The sequence below is a fragment of the Mustela erminea genome, chromosome 8 (assembly GCF_009829155.1).
Source record: "Mustela erminea isolate mMusErm1 chromosome 8, mMusErm1.Pri, whole genome shotgun sequence".
NCBI classification, from domain to species: domain Eukaryota; kingdom Metazoa; phylum Chordata; class Mammalia; order Carnivora; family Mustelidae; genus Mustela; species Mustela erminea.
In genome coordinates, this window is record NC_045621.1 from 67,459,589 (window position 1) to 67,472,716 (window position 13,128).

Below are 13,128 nucleotides of genomic sequence, written 5' to 3' on the forward strand. Positions count from 1 at the left end.
TGAATTATATGCTTAAAAAAAGTAATTTTTGTGGTATGTAAATAATTCCTCAAGAAAGTTTTTCTTTTCTTTTTCTTTTTTTTTTTTTTTTTAAGATTTTATTTATTTACTTGAGAGAGAAAGCAAGTGAGAGAGCAAGCACGAGCAGAGGGAGAGGGAGAAGCAGACTCCCTGCTCATCAGGGAACCCAGTATGGGACTCCTCTCAGGACCCCAGGATCATAACCTGAGCCAAAGGCAGACGTCTGCTTAACCAGCTGAGCTCCCAGGCTCAATAAAGCTATTTAAAAAAATAGTTATATGCACATGAATATTGGTTCCATCATTCTATGGCTGAGTTTCCTTATCTTATAATGAAGTTAATAGTACTTACTTTTATAGTGGCTATAAAGATTATATGTAAGGTTAAGTACAAGTTAAGTGCATAAACAGGTTGACTTCTAGAAATTCTCAATAAATGTTAGCTTCTGCTGATTAAAATAATACAAACATAACAAAAATATAAAGAAGGTGACAAAGAAGGTACCCCTCACTACAGAGAGAATACTTACGTAGATTTTTTTGTATGCATGCATAAACTTACTTTTCCAAAACCAGGATCCTGTTTAAGGCTGTGTACGTACCTGTTTTCCATAGTGGCTACTTCATTTTGTATTTCCATCAACAGTGCACATAGGTTCCAATTTCTCTACATTCTTGCCAACACTTGTTATTGTCTGTCGATTTTTTACTGTATTATTTAAACTATTTTTTAATTTGACAATGAAAACTGATTTTTAATTCTAAGAAAAGTATATGCTTTATATCTAAGAGAATCAGCTCCCCTCACCCTTTTTAAGATTTTATTTCTTTATTTGACAGAGAGCACAAGCAGGGGGAGAGGGAGAAGGAGGCTCCCGGCTAAGTAGGGAGCTGGATGCGGTGCTTGATCCCAGGACGCTGGGATCATGACCTGAGCTAAAGGCAGATACTTAACCAATTGAGCCACCCAGGCACCCTGAATCAGCCCTTATTTTACCATATATGCAAATAAGAGTTTTTGTTTTATGTTTAACAAAAAGGCCCTCTCTACTTTAAGATTATAAAGCAGTTTATCTATTGTTTCTCTAATATTTTTTGGATTTTTTTTTCTTTTTTAAGTCAAAATTTTTGAATCTAACTTGGTGTAACACATGACGTTACATGTGTTACATGTTACCAAAGCTTTGCTTTCTCGGATGAATTAGCCAGTTATCCACCTGCCAGTGTAAATTGTCTTTTCATTAATGATTTAAAATTTCTCTTTAATCATATTAAAGTATCATATATATACTTGAGCTGGCTTTTGGGACTTTTTTTTTTGTCCCTGAGCCATTAGTGTACCATTACAATAAATGTTATAATTATATGTAATTATATGGTGTGACTAGGTCCCCACTTGTTACTATTTAGGAGTTTTCCTAGTTTTCTTCAATGTTTGTTCTTCTAGATGAACATTTTATCAAGTTTGAAAAAGATTTTTTTTTTTTTTAAAGATTTTATTTATTTATTTGACAGAGAGAAATCACAAGTAGGCAGAGAGGCAGGCAGAGAGAGAGGAAGGGAAGCAGGCCCCCTGCTGAGCAGAGAGCCCGATGTGGGACTCGATCCCAGGACCCTGGAATCATGACCTGAGCCGAAGGCAGCGGCTTAACCCACTGAGCCACCCAGGCGCCCCGAAAAAGATTTTTTTGTTAATTTTTTTTTAACTTGAGATTCTATTAAATCAGGTTTAATTTAGGGGGAATCAAAATCCTTACATTATTGAGTCTTTCTAATAGCAAGAATATTTTTCTATTTGTTCAAGAATATCTTTCTAATAGCAAGAATATTTTTCTATTTATTTTCTATTTATTTCTATTTTTTCTACAAATATATATATATATTTTTTAAAGATTTTATTTATTTATTTGACAGAGAGAGATCACAAGCAGGCAGAGAGGCAGGCAGAGAGAGAGAGGAGGAAGCAGTCTCCCCGCTGAGCAGAGAGCCCGATGCGGGACTCGATCCCAGGACCCTGAGATCATGACCCGAGCCGAGGGCAGCGGCTTAACCCACTGAGCCACCCAGGCGCCCCATCTACAAATATGTTTTTAAGAGTTTTAAACTTTATATATATATGAGAAACATTTCTTACTGAGTTTATATCTAGGTATTTCATCTATGTTATTGCTATTGTAAATGAAATTATTCTATTATGTTTTTCACCTTTATTAATAGTGTGTGGGAAAACTGTGGAAGATAATTTTTAATATATATTTTTTCCCGCTTCAAAATTCAGGTTACTTTGTAACTCAAGTTCTACATATACATGACAGAACCCAAACTGACTGGGTTACTTCGTCTTTCTAATCCTTTATAGTTGTAGTAATAACTTGCTTCCTCAAGCCAACCTTCCTTCTTCCCTCCTTTTTATTTCCAGTCCTCCTATCCCAACTCCCTCCCTTCCACCTTCTCTGGACAAATGTTTATTGAAACTTACTATATGATAGGCCAATGTGCTTGGAACATGGGGTAACTTGAACTCTTGACTGCGTATCTATAATTCTACTAAGGTGTATCCCAAGATTTTTCCTCTAACAGAGGCTGTTTTCACTTTGTGTGTGAGGGATTGACAGACACACTTTTTTCACAGAAATTCTGTGCTTTGAGGTAGGTTACTGTAGAAAGAGTGAATCTTTTTTTCTATATCACTTTAACCATTTTTAAGTGTACAGTTCAGTACATTAATTGCATTCACAATTTCCAAAATTTTGTATTTCCAAAATTTTTTCATCACCTCAAACAGAAACTTTGTACCTGTTAAGCAATAAATCCTCATTCACTTTTCCCCTCCAGTCCTTGGTAATCCCTAATTTACTTTTCTGTCTCTATGGATTTACTTGTTCGAGATATTTTAAGTGGCATCACAACAGTATTTGTCCTTTTGTGTGTGGCATATTTCACTTAGCATAATGCTTTCAGCTTATTTCACGTAGCAAATATTTCATGTTGTAGAGCTATCAGGATTTCATTCCTGTCTGTGGCTGAATAATATTCCATTGTGTATTTATACCACATTTTGTTTATTCATCTGTTGATGGATATTCGGGTCTTTTCTACCTTTCACAATTGTGAATAATGCTACTGTGGACAAGTATATGGCTATCTGTTTGAATCCTGTTTTCAGTTCTTTTAGTATATAGCTAAGAATAGAATTACTGAGTGTATATTAATTCTATGTTTAACATTTTGAGAAACTGCCAAATTGTCTTACATAGTAGCTGTACCCTTTTACAGTCTCACCAGCCATGTCAACGTTCCAGTTTCACCACATCATTGTCAGTGCTTGTTATTTTTTTTATTATTATTATAGACTTCCTAGTAGATGTAAAATGATATCTTACTGTGATTTTGATTTGCATTGGCCTAAAGAATAATGTTGAGCATCTTTTCATGTGCTTATTGACCATTTGTATATCTTCTTTATAGAAGTATCTATTCAAATCCTTTGCATATTTTTTCATTAGGTTGTCTTTGGGGTTTTTTTGTTTGGGTTTTTTTGTTTTTTGTTTTTTAAAGATTATTTATTCATTTATATGACACAGAGAGTGAGAGAGCACAGCAGGGGGAGTGGCAGAGGGAGAGGGAGAAGCAGGCTCCCGCTGAGCAAGGAACCCGATGCGGGGCTCCATCCCAGGACCCTGAGATCATGACCCAAGCCAAAGGCAGAGGCTTAACCAACTGAGCCACAAAGGCACCCGTTTTTGTGGGTTTTTAAATATATTTTTAACACCTGATAATTTTACTGGCTTCTCTTTTTGGGGAATGGTTTGGGTTTTGTTTTTTTTTTTTCAGGCCTACAACCATATCATCTGATCATTTTCACAAATTCACTTAGTTTTTGATACATGTGCCTTTTTGTTCTCTCTCTCTTTCTCTCTCTCTTTTTTTTTTTTTTTTTTAAAGTAGGCTCCACACCCAGTGTGGAGCCCAACACGGGCTTGAACTTACAACCCTGAGAACAAGACCTGACCTGAGATCAGGAGTTGGACGCTCAACCAACTCAGCCACCCAGGTGCCCCTGTTCTCTTTTCATACTGCATCGGGTAATACTTTCAGAACAGTGTTGGGGCGCCTGGGTGGCTCAGTAGGTTAAAGACTCTGCTTTACGCTCAAGTCATGATTCCAGGGTCCTGGGATTGAGCCCTGCATCGGGCTCTCTGCTCAGCCGGGAACCTGCTTCCTCCTCTCTCTCTGCTTGCTTCTCTGCTACTTGTGATAAAATCTTAAAAAAAAAAAAAAAAAAAGAACAGTGTTAAATGAGGACAGGGGTGCCTGGGTGGTTCAGTGGGTTAAGCCTCTGCCTTCAACTCAGGTCATGATCTCAGGGTCCTTGGATCGAGCCTCTCATCGGACTCTCTGCTTAGCAGGAACCCTGCTTCCCCCTCTCTCTCTGTCTTCCTCTCTGCCTGTTTATGATCTCTATCTGTCAAATAAATAAAATCTTTAAAAAAAAAAAAACGAGGACAATCATGCCTGTTCCTTAATTTAATGAGAATGGTTCTAGTATTCCTCCACTAAACATGATCTTTACTTGTTACTTTGAAGAATGGTTTTTCTTGTTTGTTTGTTTGTTTGTTTTTTTAAAGATTTTATTTATTTATTTGACAGAGAGAGATCACAAGTAGGCAGAGAGTCAGGCAGAGAGAGAAGGGGAAGCAGGCACCCTGTTGAGCAGAGAGCCCGATGCGGGACTCGATCCCAGGACCCTGAGATCATGACCTGAGCCGAAGGCAGTGGCTTAACCCACTGAGCCACCCAGGCGCCCTTGCAGAGTTTTTAATTCAAACATGTATTAGAGTTTATCAAGTGCCATTTTTTATTTCCATGGAAATAATTTTGGTTATAATAGCTACAATATTTCTTAATATTTAAGATAATATTATGATACTATTGTATATTGATACATCCTTTCATTTATAAAATAAGTAGCTCAAGAAATATTAATAAATTCATTTTTAAATATTTTTACGTTACCACTTAAAGATGAGTTTGGTCTGTGTTTTTCTTCTTTGTGCTTACTTTTCAGGGGATGTGAAGGTCAGTTTTTTGTATTTTTTGTGACTACTTTTTTGGCCTTCCTACTCTACCACTTCCACCTTTACCAGTTTTAAAAGCATTAGATTTAACTAATGGTAAAGACTTGAAAGAATTCACCTTGATCATTATGAAGAGGTCCCCTTATGCCATTTAATGTTGTTGTTATTGTTTTTTACCTTCTACAATTTAGACTGCATTTTCAAGTTTTGTGGTTTGCATGATACACTTCTGACCCTTCTGCTTACTTTTTTTTTTTTTTTTAAGATTTTATTTATTTATTTGACAGAGAGAGGCAGTGAGAGAGGGAACACAAGCAAGGAGAGTGGGAGAGGGAAAAGCAGGCTTCCTGCGGAGCAGGGAGCCCAAAGTGGGGCTTGATCCCAGGACCCTGGGATCATGACCTGAGCCAAAGGCAGACGCTTAACGATGGAGCCACCCAGGCACCCCTCCCTCCATTTACTTTTAACCTGTCATTTTTTTGTTTTTTTTTGGTATGTCTCTTAGAGAGTGCATACTTAGATTTGATTGTATAATTTTTTTTTTTAAGATTTCATTTATTTATTTGACAGAGAGCGATTATAAGTCGGTAGAGAGGTAGGCAGAGAGAGGAGGAAGCAGGCTCCCTGCTGAGCAGAGAGCCAGATACGGGCCTCTATCCCAGGACCCTGAAACCATGACCTGAGCTGAGGGCAGAGTCTTAACCCACTGAGCCACCCAGGCGCCCTTGATTGTATAATTTTTTTTACCTAGCAGTTTTATTTCCTTTATATGTATTGCTTGTTGCTTTTCTTACCTCATTTTTCTGTTGTTTCCTTGCAGTTTCTCATTCCTGTCTCTAACTAATGTGTTTTGTTTTCTTGACCTCTCACTCTCCAGTGTACTGTTTTAAATTTTCCTAAAAGGCCCTATAACCTATTTTTAAAATAAAATATATTGTTAGTTCTCCTGAGGTAGTCTTTATAAATTCATTCACCATTTGCCAAATACTTATTTAGCCATACTCATGTAGAAAGCATCTATCTGGGCACTGGAGATAGAGCAGTATACAAAGAGTTCCTGTCTTCGTGGAGTTTACATTCTGATTATGAGAATCAGACATAAATACATGAAAGATAGTGATTTGTGTTATGGAGAAAATACAAGGTGATTAGGCCCTACCACTAAGGTGATGTTTGAGTAGATAATAAAAGAAATGAATTTGTGAGCTGTGTAGATATCTCAAGGAAGAGCGTTAACACGCAGAAGAATGGCAAGTATGGAATGTGCTGGACGTGTTTAAGGAATATTAAGGAAGCCACTGTGACTGAGAAGGATAGTGTGGGAGGATGATGTGTCTGGAAGCCGAATGATGAAAGTGCTTGAAGGAGGAGGAGTAGTGAACTATGTCAGGTGTTGCTGGTAGTTCTCGTAACATACAGGCTCTTGGGATTTAGTGATTTGATTTTTTTCTTTTTAAATGAGAGAAGTGTTAGAGTCATCGGATCTCCTTTTTTTTTTTTTTAAGATTTTATTTATTTATTTAACAGAGAGAGATGACAAGCAGGCAGAGAGGCAGGCGGAGAGAGAGGAGGAAGCAGGCTCCCTGCTGAGCAGAGAGCCCGACCTGGGGCTCCATACCACGACCCTGGGATCACGACCCGAGCCGAAGGCAGCGGCTCAACCCACTGAGCCACCCAGGCGTCCCAGATCTCCTTTTTAAAAGTAATTTAAGAGATATTAAGGAGAGAAATTAAAAATGGCATATAGACTGTTCTTGGTTTCGCTCAGAGGTGGAGTTGAGACATGGGCGGCTAGAGGAAGACACAGGATAAAGTTTGATGACTTTATTTTTGCTTTTTAAAAAGTGATGTACAATTTACATACTATGAAATGCACACTAAGTACGTGGTTCAGTGAGGTTTGAGGTTTCCCCCCAAGTAGCTGCTTTTGGGGGGTTTGAATTTAAAACCCAATTTTTGGGAGATTGAGACATGCAGCAGATCTGGTGGGATGCATTCCTTTTTGTTTTGTTTTGTTTTGTTTTTGAAACAATTACAAACTTACAGAAAAGTTGGAAATACAAAAATACAAAGACCTTTTTTTCCCTGAACTATTGGAGAATAAATTGCTGACTTGATGAGCCATTACCACAAACTCTTTAATGTGTACTGTGAACTAGGACATTATTATACATGGCCAGAATATAACCATCAAAATTAGAAGGCTTTATCAATACATTATCACCATTTATTTCTCAGACTCTGTTTAAATTTTTTCGGTTGGGGATATGGAAAATTTTGGTGGTAATTGACCTGTGAGTTTCATAGTAGACACAGGGAGTTGGAGTGGTGTGGGAGTTGGCATTAGATTAGTAGTTTCATACTGTGTGGGGTTGAGAATCCAGATAAAAAGGGATAACCTAGGAACTTGACTGAAGTTTGCAGGAATAAAGACTATGATGGGATTAATTGTGATGGTTTCTAAAGTATATTGTAACATTAGGACCTCTAATGTTGCAGGCTGGTGGAGCTGATGGGAATGTTGCCAGGAGCATAGTAGGACCTGCCTTCAACCTTACATTTTATAATAGTGTATTTAAACTTACTTTGCAGTTTAACATAGCCAGGAAAGTATGTATTGGACAAAACACTAAGATTTCAGTTGTTTAAAGGACACAGGAGTAAGGGGTTCCTGGGTGGCACAGTTGGTCGAGCATCTGACTCTTGATTTTGGCCCACGTCTTGATCTCATGGTCCTGGGATCAGGCCCCTAGTGGAGCTCTGCACTGAGTGCAGAGTCTGCTTGAGATTCTCTCTCCCTCTCCCTCTGCCCCTCCCATTTTAAAAGCAGTCATGCTTTCTCTCTCTCTCTCTCTCAAATAAATAGAAGAATCTTTAAAAGAAAAAAAAGAACACAGGAGTATGAATAAACTTAGATATAGTCAGAGTACAGTTAGATACAGGGAATATGTGGCAGCATCTCTGAAGTGGAACCCATTTATATCTGCATTATGAGCGCCTGTCGATAGATCATACATATGTTAAATACTTAAGCATTATTAAACTTTAAAACTGATTAATGTGCCTTGGTGATTTCTTAATTATGTTTTGGGCTAATAAGACATGTAGAATGTATTTTTTTTTTTTTTTTTTCAGGTCTTCATTTAAATTCCAGTTAGGGGTCGCCAGGCTGGCTCAGTAGTTAAGTGGTTAAGCTCTGGTCATGATCCCAGCATCCTGGGATTGAGCTCCGCATGGGGCTCCCTGCTCGGTGGGAAGCCTGCTTCTCCCTCACCCAATCCCCCTGCTTGTGTCCCTACTCTTGCTGTCTCTCTCTCTGTCAAATAAATAAATAAAATCTTTTTTTTTTTTTAAGATTTTATTTATTTATTTGACAGAGATCACAAGTAGGCAGAGAGGCAGGCGGGGGGGTGGGGGGAGCAGGCTCCCTGCTGAGCAGAGAGTCCAATGTGGGGCTCCATCCCAGAACCCTGAGATCATGACCCAAGCGGAAGGTGGAGAGGCTTAACCCACTGAGCCACCCAGGTGCCCCTAAATAAATAAAATCTTAATAAATGTATAAATAAATAAATAAATTCCAGTTTGTTAACATACAGTGTAGAATGTATCATCTTTTACACATTTTGTCCCTCTTGAAATTACCGAAGTGATCCTGAGAACTAGGAAATATAGGAACTATATATAGGAGTGGAAACAACAGGATTTATATTCAAATAGAAGATTCATTGATGATTCAATGAATGTGTTGAATGAGATGATTCAATGATCTGTGTTGGTGATAAGGTGCCATTTAGTATTCTGGGCCCTGATCTTCCATTTTTCTCCAAAAATGTAAATGACAGGTTCTCCTGAAAAGAAAAATTATTTTAAATTATTATAGTTTTTTATATTGTATATTCCTCTGTTAGAATAATACATATTTTGCGGAAATTTTGGGAAGTATATAAGAATATAAGAAATAAAAATTACCCATAATTTTATCACTCAGAATAAAGTACTTCTGTATTATAATTTGGGATAATTCCTTCTAGTTTTTTGAATTATATATTCATTTATGTTATTTCTTTTTTATAAAATTGAGGTTATATTGTCATGTTCTGTTCACCTAAATGCATGATGAACAGTTTTCTGTCATCAAATATTTCTCAATAGCATTATGTTTAATATTTACATTAAAACTATTTCATTTATGTAATTTAATTATTCTACTATTGGTTGATTTGGAGGTTGCTTGCTTGCTCTCTTGCTTTACTGACATAACTGCATTGTAAAGATTTAGAAATATTTAATGTTTGTGATATCCAGGAGAGTTCACACTCTGTACATGTTCTCATGTACACGTATATATGTCAGGTTGATTCATCCTTAAGCCCATACTTATTTTTTTTTAAAGATTTTATTTAACACAGAGAGATCACAAGCAGGCAGAGAGGCAGGCAGAGAGAGGAAGAAACAGGCGCCCCACCTAGCAGAGAGCCTGGTGCGGGGCTCGATCCCAGGACCCTGAGATCATGACCCGAGCCGAAGGCAGAGGCTTAACCCACTGAGCCACCCAGATGCCCTAAGCCCATACTTATTTTGTGTCCATGAGCAAATTAGTCTTTTTTGCATTTTTCATCTGGAAATGGAGATAATAATAATGCCTACCTTTTATAGTTCTTGTGGGGATTAACTATAATGTTTATAAAATCCTTAGCAAATTGCCTGGTACACAGTAAATGTTCAAGTGACAACTAATAATATGGTTAATAACACTGTGTGACTGCTTCTTATGAATATGTCCTGTGTTGGCATATGACACTGTTCACACAAAAACTTGTTCAGGAACGTTCATAGCAGCATTATTCATAATAACCCCAAAATGGAAACATCCTAAATGTCCATTAACTGAGGACTGGATAAGCAAAATATGGTATATCCATATAGTAGAATATTATTCAACCACAAAAAGGAATGAATTAATGGTACATGCTGTAACATGGATGAACCTCTAAAACATACAAAGTGAAAGAAGCCAGACATGGGCAGCTGGGTGACTCAGTTGGTTAAGTTAGGGGGAGACAAACCTTGAGAGACTGTGGCTTCTGAGAAACAAACTGAGGGTTTTGGAGGGGAGGGGAGTGGGGGGATGGGTGACCCTGATGGTGGGTATTAAGCAGAGCACGTATTGCATGGAACACTGGGTGTGGTGCATAAACAATGAATTTTGGAACACACAGCAAAAAATTAAATTAAAAAAAAAGTGTCTGGCACTTGATCTGAGGGTTCTGAGTTCAAACCCTGTGTTGGGCTCCATGCTGAGTGTGGAGCCCACTTAACAAAAAGAAAAAAAAAAAAGAAAGAAGCCAGATATAAAAGGGCACATATTGTATGATTCCATTTATGTGAAATGTCCAGAATAGACAAATACAGAGATGTGGTTTCATTTCTTTTGTGGTAATTACTACAGTTATGTAAGTATTGAGGGTTTTTCTTTTTATTTTTTCAAGTAAGCTCTACATTTAATGTGGGGCTTGAACTCATGACCCCAAGATTAAGAGTCATATGTTCTCCCACTGAGCCAGGTGCCCTGAGGTTTTTTGTTTGTTTGTTTGTTTGTTTTTTAAATAAAAGTAGAGGGGCACCTGGGTGGCTCAGTAGTTCAGGGTTTGCCTTGGGCTCAGGTCATGATCCCAGGATCCCAGGGTCCCAGGATCGAGCCTCGAATCAGGCTCCCTGCTCAGGGGGAAGCCTACTTCATCCTCTTCCACTCCCCCTGCTTGTGTTTCCTCTCTCACTGTGTCTCTCTCTGTCGAATAAATAAATAGAAATATTTTTTAAAAAGTAGAAAATTCATCTTTGTTTCTTATCTGTGAGAGACTAACCTCCTAGTGCTAATTTTTGGTTCCTTTTATCTAGGCCAAGGACTTTTTACCTTAAAGACCCTTTTTTAGGAAATTACTTTTAGTCTAATCTCTGTAAAGTATAACCTTGGGTATCTTCTCAGTGTGTAATCCCAGGAATTTGGGGCAACTTTTTAGGAATCTGCTCTGTGTGGCTAACTGTAATACAGTGAACAGTTTTTCATGTAATACAATGAAATACATTTATTCTATACTAAAAAAATCCTTTGTAATAAACACAGCATTGGTTTTAAAGGATTTCTGTTAGATTCTTTCACCCAAATCTAATCAGAACCAAATAATAAATATTTGACTATGTATTTACCCTTAAGCTATTTGATTTTTACTTCAGCTGAAAGACGCATCACTTTGCTTTCTCTTTCTTTTAGTTCCTATTACCTGTGGACTAAATTTCATGCTGAAATAGTAAAACCTTAATAGTTTAGATGACAGGTATATTGGAAGAAGGCCAATCCAAATTATAGAAATAGTTATCACTGCATTTTTTTTTTTAAAGATTTTATTTATTTTTCAGAGACAGAGGGAGAGAGCGCGAGCAAGCACAGGCAGACAGAGAGGCAGGCAGAGGCAGAGGGAGAAGCAGGTTCCCTGCCGAGCAAGGAGCCCGATGTGGGACTCGATCCCAGGACCCTGGGATCATGACCTGAACTGAAGGCAGCTGCTTAACCAACTGAGCCACCCAGGCGTCCCATCACTGCATTTTTGACACTTGTTACATTTCTTTTCCTCTGTCTCTCATCACTACCGAAATACTATATATTAAAAGCAGTAGTTTGAAATTAATTTTTTTTTAAATATTTTATTTATTTATTTATTTATTTATATGACAGAGAGAGAGATCACAAGTAGGCAGAGAGGCAGGCAGAGAGAGAGAGAGAGAGAGAGAGAGGGAAGCAGGCTCCCTACTGAGCAGAGCCTGATGCAGGGCTCGATCCCAGGGCCCTGAGATCATGACCAGAGGCTTAACCCACTGAGCCACCCAGGTGCCCCATAATGAGTGATTTTAAGTTAGATTACTTGGAAAGGTCATGCTGCGAGATCCCTACAGTGAATAGGTATATTTTCTTCTGTAAATCATTAATTTGCTGGATGATACCTACAACTTATCTTTTCATTCTTCAATTTAAAGATTTTGGTGAGGGGAGGGTAAGGGTTTTTTCACATTAGATAAGTTATTTTGGGAAAATGTCTACTATCAGAACTCAAATGCAAATGAGTAACAGGGTACCTGTTTCCATCTTAAATTGGTAGAAATTAAAGTTGAGATTACAGAATATTCTTGGGGAGATGGGAAGCAAGGGAGTTTAAGTAGCTGCTAGTGGGTATATAAACTCTTAAAATATTTTTAGAGGGCATTTAAGTAATATTTATGAAAATAATTCAGTACTTTTACTCTGCGTTTCTACTGCCAGGAACTTATTCCGTATGTACTTAATAAATGTACAGAGAAGTGTATGTAAGGATGTCATTGCAGCATTATTTTTTTTTTTTAAGATTTTATTTATTTATTTGACAGATAGAAATCACAAGTAGGCAGAGAGGCAGGCAGAGAGAGAGGGGAAAGCAGGGTCCCTGCTGAGCAGAGAGCCCGATGAGGGGCTCGATCCCCGGCCCTTGAGATCATGACCTGAGCTGAAGGCAGAGGTCTTAACCCACGGAGCCACCCAGGCGCCCCACAGCATTACTTTTAATAGGAAAAAAAAAAAACACCTTAGGAACAATATGAATATCATCTTGCACTGATAAAGAATGATGTAATGATAAAGGCCTCCTTAAAACTCTGAGTACTCTTGGGGCACCTGCGTGGCTCAGTCCTTAGGTGGCTGCCTTTGGCTCAGGTCATGATCCCAGGGTCCTGGGATAGAGCCCTGGATCGGGCTCCTTTCTAGGCAGGAAGCTGCTTCTCCCTCTCCCACTCCCCCTGCTTGTGTTCCCTTTTGCTGTCTCTCTCTGGCAAATAAATAAATAAAATCTTATTTTTAAAAAAACCCACAAATTCTGAGTACTCTTATGCTCAGAATGTTTCCTATAGCGTTCTTTTTTAGTCCTTTTTTTTTTTTTTTTTTTGATGCTGTAGCTTTGCTTATCTCAAAGTGTCTTTTTTGGTTTTGTTTTCTTTTATTCTTT

At 38.0% G+C, this 13,128-nt stretch overlaps 2 protein-coding genes across 3 annotated transcripts in view; one reads left to right on the forward strand and one right to left on the reverse strand.

Annotated features, from left to right (window-relative positions):
* SLC25A12 (solute carrier family 25 member 12) overlaps nt 1–13,128 on the reverse strand; it is a 198,758-nt gene that overhangs the window by 126,263 nt on the left and 59,367 nt on the right. The window lies entirely within an intron of this gene.
* HAT1 (histone acetyltransferase 1) overlaps nt 1–13,128 on the forward strand; it is a 60,923-nt gene that overhangs the window by 3,655 nt on the left and 44,140 nt on the right. The gene's annotated exons all lie outside the window — the stretch shown is intronic.